Genomic DNA, 9,250 nt, shown 5'->3' on the forward strand with positions numbered 1-9,250 from the left:
TTAATAATAATACTGAAATTTGTTAAATTCTTACTATGTGCCAGGCACTGGGGTGGGTACGAGCAAATGGGGTTGGACATAGTCCCTGTCCCACCTGGGGCTCACAATCTCAATCCCCATTTTACAAAGGAGGTAACAGGCATATAGAAGTGAAGTGACTTACCCAAGGTCACACACGGGACAAGTGGCGGAGAGTTTTGACAGATACCATTCAAATCCAACACAGACACCGTTATTCTGACGAGTTTGGGGCATTAGAAAGCACTCCTTCGCCATCTCCTTTGCCACATGCAGTTCCATTAATTAGGAAAAGCCGGGTAAGGGGGAGGAGAGCGGACAGCCAGAGTTCTATAAGCCCAATTATGGACGGAATCAAAATCCCAAAGATGTCTCCGCTCAATCAATCGTATTTATTGAGTGCTTACTGTGTGCAGAGCACTGTACTAAGCGCTTGGGAAGTACAAGCTGGCAACATATAGAGACAGTCCCTACCCAACAGTGGGCTCAAGTACCAAAACAGTTAGAAAACACACATCCTGAACATGGATTACTAAAACTTTTGTCATCTCCCACTACTGCACTGGCCTCTTTTCTCACCTCCCTGTGTCCACTTTCTTCTCACCTCCCCAATCCATTGGTTTCCCTGCTGTCTGGATCGGTTTCTCAGAACGTAATTCTGCTCACGTCTTCCCCAAACCTCAGAAACCTCCAACGCTTGCCCATCCCTCTCCACATCAAGCAGAAAGTCTTGACCATTGGATTTGAGGTACTCCATCAGCTTTCCCTGCCTACTTAATCGGCTCTTCTTCGAACACCCGCCAATTTTTTATGCGCCATTTCTCTCCAGTCACCCCACTCACTCCGCCTCCTCCTCATTCTCCTGACCTCTTGTTCCGATCCTCCTGCCTTCTCCGTCTTCGCAGCCTCGCTCAAATCACATCTTCCTTCCCGGATTAATTTCTCCTCTTCCCACCAAGAATGATAATAACGGTGGTATTTGTTAAGCGCTTACTATGTGCCAAGGACTGTACTAAGCGCTGGGGTAGATACAGGTTAATCAGGTCACCTCCCAACTGCCGCTTCAACACCACTTGAGCGGTCATTTCCATCCTCACGGCACATCTTTATACTATATTACTTTTATTTATTCTAGGGTCTACAGGGATCATGCCTATTACTGTCTTTGCATTGTACACTCCCACGCACGGCGAGAGGCACTCAACGAATACCACTAATTGACGGCGAGAGGCACTCAACGAATACCACTAATTGATTTCAAAGACAACTGAAGAGTAGCTAGATTACGCACAGGCCTAATGTAAAGACTCAGAGGACTAGAGTTCTAATCTCACCTCTGCCAATTGCCCGCTGTGTGACCATGAACCAGCCACTTAACTTCTCTGTGCCCCAATTCCCTCGCCTATGAAATGGGAACGCAATATCATTTTTCCCCTCCTACTTAGAGTGGGAACCCCATCTGGACAGGGACTGTGTCCGACCTTATCAACTCTTATTCATCCCAGCCCTCAGAACAGCGTTTGATTCACAGTAAGGCTTATATATATAAGTATGTATATATAGTATTATAAGTATTATAAGTATAATTATAAGTACTTTTATAAGCCTTATAAGTATCATTATTAGGCATCAGTCACCTAGATTACATAATTGGCAGTAATATTTAACCTCTTATTGCAGGGCACTGTTTCAGGCACTGCCCAATTAATCCCACGCCTTCCCCGTTCACACCTGTTCACACCATCCCATCGGACAAAATTGCCGGTCTTTGCTCCCTTTCGCTGTTTCCCGTTAGATGTTTTTCTTCTTGTTCCCATCATATGTATACGGCTGGGCCTGCCTTTCTTCCCCTTAGATTGTAAAAATCTAGTCTTTCGTGCCTTGCTCCCAAATGTTTAGTGCAAATCAATCAATCGTATTTATTGAGCGCTTACGGTGTGCAGAGCACTGTACTAAGCGCTTGGGAAGTACAAGTTGGCAACATATAGAGACGGTCCCTACCCAACAGTGGGCTCACAGTCTAGAAGAATGTGCACAGTCAAATATTAATGGGTGAACATGAGGGACAGGCCTAATTTCCTGATTATCAAAGACATTACAATCTAACCGGGAAGACAAGGACACAAATTGACAAAAGTAATAATGAAAGGAACAAAGACCTTGGATAAAAATATGACAAGTGTAATCACACAGCAACAAGTAAGCAAGCAGGTGATTACCGGCCGTGTGGCTTAGTGGAAAGAGCCCGGGCTTGGGGGTCAGAGGTCGTGGGTTCTAATCCCGGCTCTGCCACTTATCAGCTGTGTGACTTTGGGCCGGTCACTTCACTTCTCTGTGCCTCAGTTCCCTCCACTGTAAAATAGGGATGAAGACTGTGAGCCCCACGGGGGACAACCTGATTACCTTGTGTCTACCCCAGGGCTTAGAACAGTGCTTGGTACGTAGGAATCAATCAATCGTATTTATTGAGCGCTTACTGTGTGCAGAGCACCATACTAAGCGCTTGGGAAGTACAAGTTGGCAACATATAGAGACAGTCCCTACCCAACAGTGGGCTCACAGTCTAAAAGAGGGAAGCATTTAACTAATACCATTAACAGGGACCGTCTCTATATGTTGCCAACTTGTACTTCCCAAGCGCTTAGTACAGTGTTCTGCACACAGTAAGCGCTCAATAAATACGACTGAATGAATGAATGAATTATTATTACATAAGGTGATTAGGGCATACTGGGGGGTCTGAGGGCTGGAATGGTTGAGCTGCTGGAGGAATTATTCAGAGAATGCTCCAAGAAGGAAGTGGTTTTTTAGAAAGCTTTTTCCGTCATCTCATAATTCATTTCAAAAATTATTATTATTATTATGTGGGATAACCCGATCACCTTGTGTCCCCCCGCCCCCAGCACTTAGAACAGTGCTCTGCACATAGTAAGCGCTTAACAAATGCCATTATTATTATTATTATTACTACTATGTGGGACAATCCGATCACCTTGTATCCCTCCAGCGCTTAGAACAGTGCTTTGCACGTAGTAAGCGCTTAATAAATGCCATTATTATTATTATGTGGGACAACCTGATCAGCTTATATCCCTCCAGCGCTTAGAACACTGCTTTGCACGTAGATCTGGTAAAGCTGAGGGCGTTGGCGGGCGTATTTATTGAGCGCTTACTATGTGCAGACCCAAGTGCCTAAAGCGCTTGAGAAGTGAGGGGGTGATTTAAAGATCATTTACTGAGTGCTCACTGGGTGCGGAGCCCTGGGAGAATACAATAGGAATAATAATCATCAGCAGCAGCAGCAGCAATCGTATTTATTGAGCGCTTACTACGTGCAGAGCACTGTACTAAGCGCTTGGGAAGTACAAATTGGCAACATAGATCATGCTATGTGCTAAGCACCTACTGTGTGCCAAGCACTGTACTAAGGGCTGGGACAGATACAAGATCATCAGGCCTTCCCACGGGGCTTACACTGTAAGTAAAAGGGAAAACAGGTATTGGATCCCCGTTTTACAGATGAGAGAACTGCAGTCCAGAGAAGTTAAGTGTCTTTCGCACGGTCACACAGCAGGCAAGGGGCAGAGGCGGGTTTAGAACCCGGGTCCTCTGACTCTGAGGCCGGCGCCCTTTCATTCGTTCAATCGTATTTATTGAGCGCTTGCTGTGTGCAGAGCACCGCCACTTGTCAGCTGTGTGACTCTGGGCAAGTCATGCGGGCCCGCTGTTGGGTAGGGACCGTCTCTATATGTTGCCGACTTGTACTTCCCAAGCGCTTAGTACAGTGCTCTGCACACAGTAAGCGCTCAATAAATACGACTGAATGAATGAATTGGGGAACGGCCAGGGAAGGACTCATTGTGTCCTTCTAGACTGTGAGCCCGCTGTTGGGTAGCCGTCTCTATAGGTGGCCAACTTGTACTTCCCAAGCGCTTAGTACAGTGCTCTGCACACAGTAAGCTCTCAATAAATACAACTGAATGAATGAATGAAAACAAAGCATATTAACAAAATAAATAGAATAAATACGTACAAATAAAATAAATAGAGTAATAAATCTATACAAACATATACAGGGAGGGGAAGGAGGTAAGGTGGGGAGGGATGGGGAGGAGGGAGCAAGGAAGGAGGGGGCTCAGTCTGGGAAGGCCTCCTGGAGGAGGTGAGATCATTATTATAATTATAATAATGACAATGTTGGTATTTGTTAACCGCTTACTACATGCCAAACACTATTCTAAGCGCTGGGGGGATACAAGGTGATCAGGTTGTCCCACATAATAATAACAATAATGATGGCATTTGTTAAGTGCTTATTATGTGCAAAGCACTGTTCTAAGCGCTGGGGGATACAAGGTGATCAGGTTGTCCCACATAATAATAATGATGGCATTTATTAAGCGCTTACTACGTGCAAAGCACTGTTCTAAGCGCTGGAGGGATGCAAGGTGATCAGGTTGTCCCACATAATAATAATTAATAATAATGATGGCATCTGTTAAGCGCTTACTATGTGCAAAGCACTGTTCTAAGCGCTGGGGGGGATACAAAGCAATCAGGTTGTCCCAAGTGGGGCTCCCAGTCTTCATCCCCATTTGACAGATGAGGGAACTGAGTACTTCCCAAGCGCTTAGTACAGTGCTCTGCACACAGTAAGTGCTCAATAAATACGATTGAATGAATGACCTGAGGAACAGAGAATAATAATAATAATTAGGGTATTCGTTAAGTGCTTACTCTGTGCCAAGCACTGTTCTAAGCCCTGAGGGAGATGCAGGGTAATCAGGTTGTCCCGCTTGGGGCTCACAGTCTTCATTCCCATTTGACAGATGTGGGAACTGAGGAACAGAGAATAACAATGATAATTAGGGTATTCATTAGGCACTTACTCTGTGCCAAGCACTGTTCTAAGCGCTCGGGGAGAGACAAGGTGATGAGGTTGTCCCGCGGGGGGCTCACAGTCTTCATCCCCATTTTAAAACTGAGGGAACTGAGGCCCAGAGAAGTGAAGTGACTTGCCCAAAGTCACACAGCTGGTAAGCGGCAGAGCCGGGATTAGAACCCAGTAATAATAATAATGATGATGGTGTTTTTAAGCGCTTACTATGTGCCAAACACTGTTCCAAGTGCTGGGGGGGAATACGAGGTGATCAGGTTGTCCCACGTGGGGCTCACAGTCTTCATCCCCATTTTACAAATGAGGTCACTGAGGCACAGAGAAGTGAAGTGACTTGCCCAAAGTCACACAGCTGATAAGTGGCAGAGCCGGGATTAGAACCCAGTAATAATAATAATAATAATAATAATGGCATGTGTTAAGCGCTTACTATGTGCCAAGCACTGTTCTAAGCACTGGGAAAGATACCAAATACCCTCATTAATTAATTCATTCATTCAATCGTATTTATTGAGCGCTTACTGTGTGCAGAGCGCTGTACTAAGCGCTTGGGAAGTACAAGTTGGCAACATCTAGAGACAGTCCCTACCCAACAGCGGGCTCACAGTCTAGAAGGGGGAGACAGACAACAAAACAAACCACATTAACAAAATAAAATAGAATGAATATGTACAAATAAAAGAGTAATAAATACATACAAACATATATACATTGTTACAACAAAACAGAACATATTAACAAAATAAAATAAATAGAATATGTACAAATAAAATAGAGTAATAAATACATACAAACATATGTACATTGCTACAACAAAACAGAACATATTAACAAAATAAAATGAATAGAATAAATATGTACAAATAAAATAAATAAATGGAGTAATAAATACATGCAAACATATATACATTGTTACAACAAAACAGAACGCATTAACAAAATAAAATAAATAGCATAAATACGTACAAATAAAATGAATAGAGTAATAAATACATACAAACATATATACATTGTTTTGTTGTCTGTCTTCCCCTTCTAGACTGTGAGCCCGCTGTTGGGTAGGGACCGTCTCTAGATGTTGCCAACTTGTACTTCCCAAGCGCTTAGTACAGCGCTCTGCACACAGTAAGCGCTCAGTAAATACGATTGAATGAATGAATAGTAAGCGCTTAACAAATACCAACATTATTATTATTATTCAACCCAGAATTTGAAAAGTCATACACAGACTAATTCGAGGTGAGTGTATGCATTTGTGCATGTAAGCGCTTAGTACAGTGCTCTGCACACAGTAAGTGCTCAAGAAATACGATTGAGTGAATGAATGAACAAATAAAATGAATAAATAAAAACGCTTAGTACAGTGCTCTGGACATAGTAAGCGCTCAATAAATACGATTGAGTGAATGAACAAATAAAATAAATAAAAGCGCTTAGCACAGTGCTCAAGCGCTCAGTAGTGCTCTGCACACAGTAAGCGCTCAATAAATACGATTGGGTGAATGAATGAACACATAAAATAAATAAAACCGCTTAGTACAGTGCTCAAGCGCTCAGAAGTGCTCTGCACACCGTAAGCTCTCAGTAAATACGATTGAGTGGATGAATGAGCAAATGAAATGAATAAAAGCGCTTAGTACAGTGCTCAAGCGCTCAGTGCAGTGCTCTGCACACAGTAAGCGCTCAATAAATACGACTGAGTGGATGAATGAACAAATAAAATGAATAAATGAATAAAAGCGCTTAGCACAGTGCTCAAGCGCTCCGTAGTGCTCTGCACACAGTGAGCGCTCAATAAATACGATTGAGTGAACGAATGAACAAATAACATAAATAAATAAATAAAAGCGCTTAGTACAGTGCTCAAGCGCTCAGTGCAGTGCTCTGCACACAGGAAGCGCTCAATAAATATGATTGGGTGAATGAATGAACAAATAAAATAAATAAAAGCGCTTAGTACAGTGCTCAAGCGCTCAGAAGTGCTCTGCACACAGTAAGCTCTCAGTAAATACGATGGAGTGGATGAATGAACAAATGAAATGAATAAATAAAAGCGCTTAGTACAGTGCTCAAGCGCTCAGTGCAGTGCTCTGCACAGTGAGCGCTCAATAAGTACGATTGAGTGAACGAATGAACAAATAACATAAATAAAAGCGCTTAGTACAGTGCTTAAGCGCTCAGTGCAGTGCTCTGCACACAGGAAGCGCTCAATAAATACGATTGAGTGAATGAATGAACAAATAAAATAAAACTGCTTAGTTCAGTGCTCAAGCGCTCAGTACAGTGCTCTGCACTCAGTGAGCGCTCAATAAATACGATTGAGTGAATGAATGAACAAATAAAATAAATAAAACTGCTTAGTACAGTGCTCAAGTGCTCAGTACAGTGCTCTGTACTCAGTGAGTGCTCAATAAATGCGACCGAATGAATGAACAAATAAAATAAAATAAATAAAAGCGCTTAGTACAGTGCTCAAGCGCTCAGTGCAGTGCTCTGCACTCAGTGAGCACTCAATAAATACGATTGAGTGAATGAACGAACAAATAAAATAACACTGCTTAGTTCAGTGCTCAAGCGCTCAGTACAGTGCTCTGCACTCAGTGAGCGCTCAATAAATACGATTGAGTGAATGAATGAACAAATAAAATAAATAAAACTGCTTAGTACAGTGCTCAAGTGCTCAGTACAGTGCTCTGTACTCAGTGAGTGCTCAATAAATGCGACCGAATGAATGAACAAATAAAATAAAATAAATAAAAGCGCTTAGTACAGTGCTCAAGCGCTCAGTGCAGTGCTCTGCACACAGGAAGCGCTCAATAAATACGATTGAGTGAATGAACGAACAAATAAAATAAAACTGCTTAGTTCAGTGCTCAAGCGCTCAGTACAGTGCTCTGCACTCAGTGAGCGCTCAATAAATACGATTGAGTGAATGAATGAACAAATAAAATAAATAAAACTGCTTAGTACAGTGCTCAAGTGCTCAGTACAGTGCTCTGTACTCAGTGAGTGCTCAATAAATGCGACCGAATGAATGAACAAATAAAATAAAATAAATAAAAGCGCTTAGTACAGTGCTCAAGCGCTCAGTACAGTGCTCTGCACTCAGTGAGCGCTCAATAAATACGATTGAGTGAATGATTGAAATTGTATTTACTGTATCCCCCCCAGCGCTTAGAACAGTGTTTGGCGCGTAGTAAGCGGTTAACAAATAACGACATTATTATTATTATTATTATTATTATTAATTATTATTGGTGGCCCACGGTGGCAGAGCTGTGAGGAAACACCTCACACCAAGGTGTGAAGGGGGCAGGGCGCATGCGCGACTGGAAAGGGGACCGGCGGGCGCATGCGCGGCTGGAGGGGAGGGGGGACCCGGGGGAGGCATGCGCGGCTGGAGATGGGCCCCGGGGTGGCGCATGCGCGGCTGGAGAGGGGACGGGAGGGGGCGCATTCGCGGCTGGAGGGGGGGGGCGCATGCGCGGTGGGTGGACTGGGGATCGGGGGGCGCATGCGCGGCTGGAGGGGGGCGAGGCGCGCATGCGCGGCAGGAGAAGGGAAGGGGGACGCGCGCGCACGTCGGTTGTAGGGGGCGCCCGGCGGTGGTGTTAGTGCGGGGCGCTCCCCGGGGAGCGCTGTGTGGGCGCGGCCGGCGGCCTCCATTACCTGTGGCCGGAGCGCGGAGGGGGTCGGCCGGGAGGCTCCGGGGGGCTCCGGGCTCAGCGCCTCGCCCCGTCCCGGAGCGCTGTCAGCGCCAGTCGGGGCCGGCGGAGCTCCATACGCGGAGCCGGGGGGGGGGGGCGGGGGCGGGGGCGGGCGCTCACGTGACGGCGCCTGTCACCCCGCGCGCCTGCGCGCCCTCCCCGGGCGCTGCGCAGCCGCAGTGTCCCATCCCCGCCCAGCGGCGGCCATCTTTGACGAGGGCGGGGACATCGCCCCCTACTGGCGGGGCGCTGTAGGACACCATTCATAATAATGATGGCATTTATGAAGCGCTTACTACTACTACTAATAATGATGGCATTTATTAAGCGCTTACTACTACTACTAATAATAATGGCATATATTAAGCGCTTACTACTAATAATAATGATGGCATTCATTACGCGCTTACTAGACTGTCTTTATATGTTGCCAACTTGTACTTCCCAAGCGCTTAGTACAGTGCTCTGCACACAAGCACTCAATAAATACGATTGATGATTGATGATAATAATAATAATGATGGCATTTATTAAGCGCTTAATAATAATGATGGCATTTATTAAGCGCTTACTAATCACAATGATGGCATTCATTAAGCGCTTACTAATAATAATAATAATGGCATTC

At 44.8% G+C, this 9,250-nt stretch overlaps 1 protein-coding gene across 1 annotated transcript in view; it reads right to left on the reverse strand.

Moving 5' to 3' along the window:
• Positions 1-8,617, reverse strand: part of CLCN5 (chloride voltage-gated channel 5) — a 139,987-nt gene extending 131,370 nt beyond the window's left edge. The window contains exon 1 of the mRNA XM_038748022.1: positions 8,585-8,617. The gene's annotated coding sequence lies outside the window, so the exon portion shown is untranslated. The remainder of the gene's footprint in view (positions 1-8,584) is intronic.
• Between the last annotated feature and the right edge of the window lie 633 nt (positions 8,618-9,250).

This window comes from Tachyglossus aculeatus, chromosome 6, assembly GCF_015852505.1.
Source record: "Tachyglossus aculeatus isolate mTacAcu1 chromosome 6, mTacAcu1.pri, whole genome shotgun sequence".
In the NCBI taxonomy this organism is placed as follows: domain Eukaryota; kingdom Metazoa; phylum Chordata; class Mammalia; order Monotremata; family Tachyglossidae; genus Tachyglossus; species Tachyglossus aculeatus.